The following is a 12,608-nucleotide window of genomic DNA, read 5'->3' on the forward strand; positions in this document are numbered from 1 at the left end:
ATGTTCACAAGTGATGAGATCCTGAAAATAAGGCGAGAGGAACCCAAGGGATGTACCAAGATTGCCTATTAAGTATTTTAATGAAACATTTTTTAAAACGGAGTGAACTCACTTTCAACTGTGCCACCTGTTATTTTCTGTTGATCTATCTCATGATAAGGCTTGGACTGGTTATTAGGTAATTTCAAACACCGGTAAAGAAAATTAATATGCAGAATGTTTGATTTTAGCCCACAGCTAAGAAGAGCCACGCCTAAGCCACTAATGGGATAACTGTGCAACAGTATCTCTCAGAGGTTATCTCGTTTAACACTCTTGACCGCTTTGCAAAGCAGGTATCACTCTCCCCTGTTTGAAAGGAAACGGACTCAGAGAGCTAATGAATAATCGGGTAGAATTGGCATTAGTTACATTTTCATGAAACAGATTTGTGACAAAACATTTTCAAATGGGATTCTGTAATTTTAAAAGACTTTAAAGAAATGTGGTGCACAGTTAAAAGTTCCCAAGCTATAAAACCCCACTGAACGAGCACGTCAAGGACCACTGGTCTACAGGCGGTTTCACCAGGAGTGCATAAAATGGCCTGAAAAAGCAGAAAGATCATCATTTCCACTTATTTCCTTATTTACTCAAAAATAATAAACAGTAACAAAATATTATATACATATCTAAGGCTTTGGCACTGTGACTAACACCTGGCAGAATGTGGTTAAAAAATTGAAACAGTCTCATGAAGTGGAGATAAAGTGTTACAAGAGGTTGGGAAAAAAAGAGGTTATTTAGGATGGGGGCAAAAAGGAAACAGTACCCTCAGGGGCCTCTGCGTGTTTTCAGCCGGGTCTATTGGGGACGTTACATCAATAAGGAAATTAAATACCCAAAAATAAATAAGTGACTTTAAGGGCACATAGGACTCCTCCAGAAACAGGACTGAGCACGTAAGTGTTTTAATTCCCAGTCAGTATCCTGACCCCGAGGAATCTCTCCCAAGAAAATCTGCTGTTTCCACTCTGCTAAACTAAACTCTGCTACTGTACTGAATATTTTTGAAATGCATAAGCTTTAAATTTGTTCTAATTTTGTTTTATTTTTAACAAACTCTGCATAAACTTTTAAAATGGAACTTCATTTTTACCGTCTTACTCAAGTCACCAAAGATTACCCAAAAGGAAAAGAAGACATTTGATAAGTATCTATTTAAGCAGGAAAAGCCTGCTGGAACTCTGAGATCTATACAGCATAAGCTTGAGAGATTGTTTGCCTAAGTTCTCAACTCCATGCTTTGGAAATTCTCTTCTCATAAGTGTTAAGTTTTTCGAACAGGAGCAAAATTAAGTGGCTATTCTACCACTGGGATTTGTATCTGCACATTTCATATAATTCTGATGGTGGTATGGTGCAGAGGCTACGTACATGGGCTCTGGGATGGGCCCCACTTACCAGCTGTGTGGTCCTGGGTAAGTCACTTAGCCTCTCTGTGCCTCAATTTCCTCATCCGTAAGATAATTGCTAAGATGCTGTTGTTCTGAAAATTAAATGAGTACATCTGAAACCCTTAGGGGAGTGTCTGGCACATCATAAGCATTACATTTATGTTAGCTATTATTACTATTATTGATCCAATTTCTCACCCAAAGTAGCAAAGAAATATTGTTCTTTGACAGCTGTACCGTGGCATGTGAGGAGTCCCCACCTATCTGGTATAACTCACTAACTTTAACACTTCAGAACACAGCTGAGCACAATGAAGCAGGAAAAAGGGTTTCTGAAGAGCAAAAAAAAGACATAAAAATGTGTATTTTATTACTCAAAGAGTTCACCCCATTTGGATCCTATTTACTCCTCCTTTTACATGATTCTTAACAGATGGGCTATTTAATTTCAAGGCCCACAGGAGTGGAAGTAGCATCTGGGACGCTGGGGAGGCACCTGGGCAGCAATCAGGGGATAAGAGAAAAAGTACAAAAAGGACCAAGAACTCACAAAGCAGACAAAGCTGCGGCTACTGGACACAGTGGTCGTCCAACATACTCAGAAAAGCTTGGAGGCTCCCACCTCCACGGAATACAAAGGATAATATTCATATGACTATCCTGAGTTACAAAAAAGCAAAATCATCCACAATATTTTCAGTTTAAGGAGACAAAGACATGAGTAATGCATTTTGGAAACTTTCCAGACCAAAATGGTTAAATGTTCCTTTATAAGAAACAATATTATTAATAGATATAAATCCTTAGCTAATTCAGAAAACTCAGCTATGGACAAACTCTCATTACCTAACGGATAAACAGTGGTTTCAGGATACTTGGACTTGTCACGTTCAAGAAGAAAATACTAGGCAGACGTGGATTTTAAAACAAATCTAAAAATCTCAGAGGGATTACGGTGACCGTGAACTATGACTAACTGAGTTAAACCCAACTGCATGTCAGCTTCCGTCACGACTGTGGCCAACAGCCTATTCCAAAAACGGACCAAAATTCCCCCAAATCAAGGCAGCATCTCTGTCTCTCTCTCTCTCTCACACACACACACACACACACTCATGCACACATATATTCATCAAAATGTCAAAAATGTCCTTTCCTGGGAACTTCTAAAGGTCAAATCTATAGAAGAAATAAAAATGAAGAGATAAAGAGGTGACTATCTCAATATGAGTTAAAACGCATATAAAAGAAAGCACAAAGACCACAAATTAAAACATGGACAACAGGTGGATTTCACATCAAAAAACTGTTAACATTCTTGAAAAAGCTCTCAAACTTATTTAATGAGTCACCAAAGGGATAATAAAAATGTGCAAATTAAAACAATGAAAATACATGTTGACACAAAGACTTGGACCCGAATATTCATAACAGCCCCCAATTGGAAGCAGCCGGTGAATGGTAAGCAAAAGGTAGGACAGGCATAAAACGAAACACCACCCAGGGACAGACAGGCAACTACTGGTACAGGTAACGACGAGGGGGGCGCGGGGGGAAGGCACCTCAAAACAGCACACGGAGTAAATGATGCTAAACATCCGCGCTGTCTGAGTGAGTTAACACGAAGCTCCAGAAAAGATCACTTTAATTCATGGGAAAGAAAGCAGAGCAACGGTGGCTGAGGCTGAGGCTGAGGTTGGGGTTTGGTTAGAAGATGAAAGGGAACTACCTGGGGTGATGGGAATGCTCCACGTCCAGTTGTTGTGGTGGTTACCGCTATAGGCATTTGTCAAAACTCATTGAACTACACACTTAAAATGCGAGTGTTTAACGTATGCAAATTATACCTTTATAAACTTGATTAAAAAATAGATACTATTATTCATCACCTTTCATATTTGTAAAATATGAAACATCAGAATACCCAATATGGATTCATTCTATCTATCTATCTATCTATTCATCCATCCATCTATCCATCCATCCACCGTTTGTCTAACACACACGTGGATACAGCACTTACTATGTGCCTGGCACAGTTTAAGTGATTTAAAAGTAAAAACTCACTTTAGCAATTCCTATAATAATGACCACATAAAGTAGATACTACTATTGTCCCCATTTTTGCAAAAGAGGAAAGTGAGGCATGATAACTTGCCCAAGGCCACCAAACATGGTCAAGTCCAGACCTAAATCCAGGGTGCACATTTTGAACCACTACGCCATGCTACGTGATGTGCTGAGCTGGCTGGTCACAACTGTATGCTGCTAGCGGAGTGTAAATTAATACCATCTTTTTGTAAAGCAATTTGGCAACATTCATCAAAGGCCTTAAAAATGTTTATTATCCTTTGATTTGTTGATTTAGTAATTCTTTAGCATGGATTATCAGATAGAGTTGAAAATGTTTAAATGCCAAAAATGTTTTCTGGACCTCTGTTGCTAAATCCAGCAGCTACCACAAACACTTGCGGTATCCCCCGCAGCACCTGACACTGGTGCCCTCCTTCCTAAGACTCTGAGCCCCGGCTTGGTGCCACCGCAATGCTTGGCTATTTCTCCTAGGTCTCTAGCTATTCCTTCTCAGTCTCCTTTTTCTCTGCTGCTCCTGAACTATTAATGTTTTCCAGAGTTCCATTCCTATTCCTCTTTCCACTCAAAATCTTCTCCCTTACATAGCTCATAAGCTAATCATTTCCAAACCTAGCTGGTAGCCTTTGTCTTTCTCTTGGGCTCCAGATTCACAATTTCCATAGGCTGCCACATACCGACTCAAGGATGGCCTACGGGCCTCTCATGCATGTCCAGAACCGAACTTACCTTTCCGCCAACATCTTTTCCTCTTTTTATAACTTCTAAGCGAAAATCACCACAATCTACGCCGTTGAATAACCAAAGACACGGCAGTCATCCATGAGTCTTCCTTTTCCTCCAGACTCAGCATCCACATTCTGTCACTTCGGCAGTGTAACATCATCTGAATCTCTCCACCTCCATTTCCTAGTTCTGGCCTGTAATCTTGCCTACATTACAACCATACTCTCTTAATCCAACAGTCTCTGATCCACAGCTCCTCAAATGTACTCATTTCTTTCTCTGGCCTCTTGGCTCTGGAACATGCTGCCTTGCTGGGAACGCCCTTTCACCTAACTCTGACCTAAAAGCATCCATTCACTCAACTATCTGATGAGAGCTTATGATGGCCTGGCTGGATCAGCACTGGTGACACATAAGACACAGTCCCTCACCTCACAGACCACTGGTGTAGAGGAAAAGAAGGGAAAGCAAATAAACAAAGAAATAAACAATCCTGTATTGTGATAAAGGATGTTACGGAAAAGCACAAGTTGCTGAGAAACAGAATAAAAGCGAACCAAATTTAGCCACTTTAGATTAAGGGGAAGAGTCAGGAAACGCATCTGTATTAGTTTTCTATTGCTGCTGTCACAAATTACCATAATGTTAGTGGCTTAAAAAAACACTTAAAAAAATTTACTGTCTTATCATTCTGTAGATCAGAAGTCCAAAATGGGTCTCACTGAGCTAAAATCAAGGGACCAGTAAGGCTGTGTTCCTTCCGGATGCTCTAGTGAAGAATCCATTTCTTCGTCTTTTCGAGCTTCTGGGGTCTGCGGTGTTCCTTGGCTCATGGCCCCCTTCCTCCAGAAAGGGTCAGGCAGAGGCCTTATCATGCTGGATCTCTCTGGTTCTCTCTCTTCTCTTGCCTCTTCCACTTTCCGGAACCCTTGTAGTTACAATGTGCTCAACTGCATAACCCAGAAAAATCTCCCCATTTTAACACTAGTTTACCAGCAACTTTAACCTTAGTTCCCCTTTATCGTGTAACTGAACATATTCATAGGTCCTGGGAATTAGGACACAGACATCTTTGGGAGTCCACTACTCCACCTACCACGGCATCTAACATTTAAATCGAGACCAGAGGATTTAGAGAAATGGCCAAATGACTGTGTGTATAAAAGCGTGCTCCAGGCAGCAAGAAAGGCCTGTGCAGCAGCCCCAAGGTGGGGGGGAGAGGGCATGGCAGGGTGCCGGAAGGACAGCGGGACTGGGGCCAGGCAAGGGGGGAGTCCACCAGGAGAGGCAGCGGGGAAGGAGGGCCGGACAAGGCAGCATCCTGTAGGCGTTTGCATGCTGTTCTAAGTAGAGGAGCAACATGACAATAGAGTCTTACGTTTTATATCTATCACTGTCATCTGACTTTTTGAGTGCCTGCTCCCAGCTCAGCTCCCACGGGCTCCCTGAAGCCTTCAATGGCTCTCACAGCACCAATCCCTGGGCTCAGCAGGTGCATCCATACCCTCTTACAGGGTGAAAAGTGTGCCACTGCTCATTTCTGTGACTTCTTGCCACAACAGCAAGCTGTAAGCTACTAAAGGAAGGGACAATGGGACACACATTGTTTAACTCACATTTGTTGAATGAGAAGGAAAAAAACCCTGGAAACAACTTACGTAACTTAACTACCTATAAGAATGGTTAATTCTGCGTAACATGATAGACCTAAATTGTCCAGCCATCACAAATCATGTCTATAATTTGGGAAAATAAGCTTGATGTCAGCTATAAAAAGATGTAACAAATCAGAGCAATATTGAAAACTGAAAATCACGGCTCTCTTTGGGTGGTGGCATACTGGGTAATTTTTATTCTAGACTCAATCTTTTCCCACGTTTTCTACTATTTGCACGTTACTTCAATAATTATATTTTAAGTTTAAAAAGGTAAATCAGCAATAATACCCTCCCTTTTATAAACATGTTAAGACATAAAGGGAGACCCATGGACCAATGATTGGAGAAAGTCAGCCTTAATTGTCAAAATCTAAAAAACCATTTATTTATAAGAAATATTTTTTACCATACCAAAACTTACCATAGTAAAGAAATGGTGTAATATAATACACCCATCCAGACCAGTAGACATGTGGTCCGCCATGACAGGCACCCCATTCAAACACCGTCTTTTATCGTTCATCCTTGGAATATGACCTTATTCTTAAAAACACCAGTCTATGCCACTCAGTGCTCTTAATACAAGGTAGACCCTATCTGAAAATCAGTACTTTCACTCATTTCATTCCTCTTCCCTTTGCCTGGTACACTTTCACCTTTTCAAGTCTTTTTGTTTGTTGGTACACTTCTTGTAAACAACAGATGCTTGAACTTTTCCATCTAAACAACTTTATTAAAAAGAAAAAGGAAGGCAATACATTCACCTGCTGGAGAAACTAACAGGTTTCAAGCATTACTCATCCGATGTTTTCTGTGTATTATGCTTCCGTGCTGTTACCTTCTGTTCCCTTTTACGGTTTGTTAAGCTTTCTGTGTTACTTTTTCCCCTTTAAGTGAGAGAGCAATTCAAAGTGCATTTCTAGTCTGTTAAGCGTTACCTTTAAAGTTTTAATAACATATTTATAAAAAGAAAATGATGTATAAAAATCAGCAAAAGGTTTACTAACATACCTGGGCACTCTGCTAATCAGATCTTTCAGTTAACCAAGGGTCTGGACTGGAAACTCCTTATTCTTCCTCGTGTTGAGAACTCTCCTAAAATGTCTACATTCCTGCCTGCATACACTCTTCACTCAAGCAAAGAATCTTTCCCCAATGATTGAGGCCCTAGCAGCATTGTGAACATCAGTTCATTCATTGCCTGGTCCCCTGAGTGACAAATGATGAAGGAGATTCAGCTCCATTTGGGCCGATCTTGCTCTTTTTAAAAATTAAATCCAAAATTTCAAAATCTTGTAATTTTCCTATTCTCCCTAAAAGTGGAGTAAAATGGAACTTTCCTATAAAAGTGGATTTTAATTTATTCCATTATAGAAGTTAACTCTCAAAGCTGACTCATTTCCATTCAAAATTAGGTCCCTTAATTAGTAATGACAGTTTTAAAAACCTTAATATGCTGCAATTCAAAGACTCGAGCAGAGACCATTCCAGAGCATATAAAAGGGGAAATTCGTCAGTCCCTAACTCTAACATTTTCTCAAGAGTAGCTCTCTCATCCATCTCAATTAGCCGGTAAAGATGCAACTCTACTAGGCATTAACTCCTCTTACCTCCCACTGCCAGAGATTCCTGAATAACAACACTGGAAAAGAAAAGGCAGTAGAATTCATTCCATGGTTCCCAGATGTTGTAAGCACCAAAATCACCTGCGGTATCTGTTTAAAATGCAGACTCCTAGCCCCTTTCCCTAGGCCTGCACAATCTGATTTCTCAGGTCTGTCATTAAACTCTGTATTTTTAATAAGCGTCCAGGAGATTCTGATGCATTCGATCTTTGGTCTACACACTGAGAAACACTGTCATCCCTTTCAGGTGACCACCTTTCTTAAAACATGGGGGTGGAGGGACCATGCAGCTTAGCAGAAAAATAAACCTTGCTTGGCACTTTTCAGTTCACAAAGCACTACCACCAGTTATGGTGTTTCATCCCTTCTTCCTCCTTGGGGCTCCTGTATTCAATTTGCACATTCCACTTGAATGATACGATAGACAGCAGAGCCCCTTAACCGCAGGGGTGCGTTCCAAGACCATCAGTGGATACCTGAAACCACAGATAGAACCAAATCCTAGATAGACTGTTCTTTCCTATACATATATATCTACCATAAAGTTTAACTGTTAAATTAGGCACAATAAAAGATTAATAATGTTAACTTCTCTTTGGTATATCCGATTTTCCAGCATCACTATTCTTGCACTTTGGGGCCATTTTTAAGTAAAGTAAGGATTACTTGAACACAGCACTGTGACACTGCAACAGTTGATCTGGTAACCAAGATGGCTACTAGGTGACTAATGGGCAGGTAGCGTACACGGCGTGGATGCGCTGGACGAGTGGGCGATTCACATCCCGGCCAGAAGAAGTGGGACGGTACAAGATTTCATCACACTACTCAGAATGAAGCGCAATTTAAAACTTACGAATTGTTTATTTCTAGAATTTTCCATTTAATATTTTCAGACGGCAGTTGACTGAGGATAACTGAAACTGTGGAATGTGAAACCGCGGATAAGAGGGGACAACTGTACAGGACGTGGGGCTTGCCCAAGGACACACTGCTGGGAAGTGGCAGAATCAGGACCAAGAACTCAGAACCACGGTCTGAGCTACAAGCCCATTTATCCTGTCCAGAAATGCAAAAACTTGGACAGCTGGCTTTCTTTTCCTCCAATAAAGTTTTTTGTCAAATTATACCAAAACCTGGGAGGTGGGTACACCTTTTGTTCCGCATAGTGGTTCAGGGCATCAATTCTGGCATCAGGCTGAGCTCCTCTCATTTACTGTGGATACTGCCTAAGTCGCTTAACCTCTTTAAGCCTCAATTTCCTAATCAGCTAAATGGAGCTATAACAGCTCCCATACGGTTTTGTCGGGAGGATTAACTGAGCTAACATAAGTGAGTCATTCCCCATAGTGCCAGTCACTTAGTCCTGGCTATTAGTAATCATTTTGTAGACCTTTAGGCTCCTGAGAATTTTCTTTTCCCATTTAGCCATGCATCTTCTATCTAAGAGATTTTTAATGGAATAGATGTATCCAGATCAGCTTTATATATGCATTTTTAATAAATTTTATTTTTTAGAGTAGTTTTAGGTTCACAGCAAAACTGAGAGGAAGTACAGAGATTTCCCACAAGCCCCCTGTCGTCACTATCAACGTCCCTCACCAGAGTGGTACATTTGTTACAATCGATGGACCTATATTGGCACATTAGCATCACTTAAAGTCTACAGTTTACATTAGGGTTCACTCGGGCTGTTGTATATTTTATGGGTTTGGACAAATGTATAATGATGCATCCATTTAATAATGTACGATCTAATAATGTATCCATCATTAAAGTAGCATTATCACATCACACAGAATAGTTTCATTACCCTAAAAACCCTCTGTGCTCCCTCTTTTCATCCCTCCCTCCCCCCAGCCTCTGGCACCCACTGATCCTTTTACTGTCTCCACAGTTTTGCCTTTTCCAGAATGCTATATAGTTGGAATAATAGAGTACCTTTCAGATTGACTTCTTTCACTTAGAAATATGCATTTAAGTTTCCTCCACGTCTTTTCATGGCTCGAGAGCTCATTTCTTTTTAGTAGGGAATGATATTCCATTGTCTGTATGTACTACAGTTTATCCATTCACCTACTGAAGGACATCTTGGTTGCTTCCAAGTTTTGGTGACTATGAATAAAACTACTGTAAATACTTGTGTGTAAGTTTTTGTGTCGACATAACTTTTCAGCTAATTTGGGTAAATACCATGGAGTATGATTACCAGATCATGTAGTAAGATCTTTTTTTTTAAATAAGAAACTGCCTAACCATCTTCCAAAGCAACGGTGCCATTTTACATTCCACCAGCAGCAAATGAGAGTTCCTGCTGCTCCACATCCTTGCCAGCATTCAGTGTTGTCAGTGTTCTGGATCTTTACCATTCTAATACGTGTGTAGTGGTATCTCGTTGTTTTGTATATATATTTTTATATATTATTATATAACATATTACATATAGCGGTAAAATACACATAACATGCAATTCACCATTTTACCCATTTTTAAGCATACGGTTCAGCAGTTTTAAGTCCATTCACATTCACATTGCTGTGCAACCATTCTCCAGAACTCTTTTCATCTTGCAAAACTGAAACTCTACACCCACAGTATTAGTTTGCTAGGCCTACCATAAAAAAATACCAGACTGGGGGGCTTAAACAACAGAAATTTATTTTCTCAAAGTTCTGCAGCCTACAAGGCCAAGATCAAGGTGTCAGCAAGTTTGGTTTCTTCTGAGGCCTCCCTCCTTGGCTTGCAGATGGCTGCACTCTCGCCGTGTCCTCACACGGCTTTCCTCTGCGGGCATGCATCCCTGGTGTCTGTGTGTCCATATTTGCTCTTCTTATAAGGCTAGATTGGGTTAATGCCCACCCAAATGACCTTATTTTAACTTAATCACCTCTCTAAAGGCCCTATCTCCCCAAACAGTCACATTCTGACGTTACTCAGGGTTACAGCTTCAACATACGTATTTTGAGGCACCACAAATCAGCCCAAAGCACCCATTAAACAGCAACTTCCCATTCTCCCCTCCCTCTGGCTCCTCGCAACCACTCTCCTCCTTTCTGTCTCTATGAACTTGACTACTCTAGTTACTGCAGATAAGTGGAATCACACAGTATTTGTCTTTCTGTGCCTAGCATAATGTCTTCAAGGTTCATCTATGTGGTAGCATGAGTGAGAATTTCCTCCCTTTTTAAGGCTGAATAACCTTCCATTGTATGTACAGACCACACTTTGTTTATCCATTCATCTATCAATGGACACTTGTATTGCTTCTCTCTCTTGGCTATTGTGAATAATGCTGCTATGAACACAGATGTACAAATATCTGTTCAAGACCCTGTTTTCAATTCTTTGGGGTATATAACTCAGAAGTGAAATTGTCCTGAGAATTTTTAAGCATGCACTAAAGTTCTGGCTGTTCTACCCATATGCCTCTCCTTAGGCTAATTCTTCCTTCATTCTGTGACACCAAATCTTTGCTTGATGTCACAAACTAAGGACTTAGATTAAATGATTTACTTCTCCCAGGGTGTGTATTAATCAGCTAATCATACATGGGTATGAGTCAGGGACCTGTGGGATAAGAAACACCATAAATCATTTATCTTATTAATGCAGGTATCATTCAGGCAATTTGTAACTTAAACAATTATAATAAAAGAGATAAGCAATCTTGATCATACTTTAAAAAGCTCAGCAAAATTTTCAATGCGAAAGCTCAATCTCTCTCTCTTCTATCAGGGGTAGAGGAATAAAAATACTCACGCATTTTTCTTTATAAGAAGGAACCCACACCCTTATATAGATGAAAAACTTAAATACGAAGTTTATTTTTTTAGGAATACTGAAAGACAGTATAACATAGAAAAATAAGAAAAAATGGTCTAGTTTCAAATCTTAGCTCTGTCACTTTCTACTGTGTGACAGGGGGCAAGTTAACCTATCAGTTTTCTCCTCTGTGAAATGGGGATGTTAACCCTGAACTTCCACTGTTGTTAAGAGGATAAAATTAGTTAGTATATACAATACCTGGCACATCATAAGCTCTCAATAAATGTTAGCTATTAACAGCATAAATTGGCAAACCATGTAGCTTGAAAGGACCATGACTTACCTTCTCATCTCACTGGAACAAAGAGATAGTAACTATCCATCCCCAAATGACACTATATGGTGGGGGCGTAGGAGGGAGATATTGAATAAAATTTTCTGAAATCACTTCCCAGGTGTTTCTACTCCTTTTTACTTGTTAAATTATACTAGAACAGCTGTGTTAGAATTGATCAGCTTTGTTAAGCTACATCCTTAATTAGTTATATTACTAAGAAGAAATGCATCACTAAGATACACCACTATGTTCCTATTCTTCAGTAGAATGTGTCATAAGTCAGAAAATAAATAACATCTATGGGGTCTTGGATATTTTATGGATAACCAAGATATTTGGATGTGAAGGTTGATATAACATTTTATATTCATGATATTCACAAAAATGATGTTTCATTAACTGCTTCTTAAAAAATGTCAGGGGCCAGCCTGGTGGCACAGTGGTTAAGTTTGCCCATCCCATTTTGGCGGCTTGGGGTTCGCCGGTTCAGATCCCAGGTGCGGACATGGCACTGCTTGGCAAAAACCATGCTGTGGTAGGCATCCTATGTATAAAGTAGAGGAAGATGAGCACAGATGTTAGCTCAGGGCCAGTCTTCCTCAGCGAAAAACAGAGGAGGATTGGCAGTAGTTAACTCAGGGCTAATGCTCCTCAAAAAAAAAAAAAAAAAAAAAAAGTCAAGGGTATAACTCAAAAGTATCCATAACTTATGCTGGAAAACACCCCCCCCCCCCCCCCCCCCCAATAAGAACATAAGAAAAAATATAGGGCTAGCCCCTGTGGCTGATTGGTTATGTTCTGCATGGTCCACTTCGGTGGCCCACATTCAGTTCCCAGGGGCAGACCTACACCACTGTCTGTTAGTGGCCATGATGTGGTGGCAGCTCACATACAAAGAAAAGAGGAAGATTGACAGCAGATGTTAGCTCAGGGCAAATCTTCCTCAGCAAAAAAAAAAAAGATTTTATAA

The 12,608-nt window shown here is 40.2% G+C and overlaps 1 protein-coding gene across 2 annotated transcripts in view; it reads right to left on the reverse strand.

The window, feature by feature from the left end:
• E2F5 (E2F transcription factor 5) overlaps nt 1-12,608 on the reverse strand; it is a 35,046-nt gene that overhangs the window by 19,916 nt on the left and 2,522 nt on the right. Inside the window, exon 1 of one of the 2 annotated variants that reach the window (XM_070222107.1) lies at nt 1,444-6,953. The exons of the other annotated variant lie outside the window; for it this stretch is intronic. The gene's annotated coding sequence lies outside the window, so the exon portion shown is untranslated. Of the gene's footprint in view, nt 1-1,443; nt 6,954-12,608 lie in introns of those variants that run through there. 2 annotated transcript variants of the gene reach the window in all.

This window comes from Equus caballus, chromosome 9, assembly GCF_041296265.1.
Source record: "Equus caballus isolate H_3958 breed thoroughbred chromosome 9, TB-T2T, whole genome shotgun sequence".
NCBI lineage: Eukaryota > Metazoa > Chordata > Mammalia > Perissodactyla > Equidae > Equus > Equus caballus.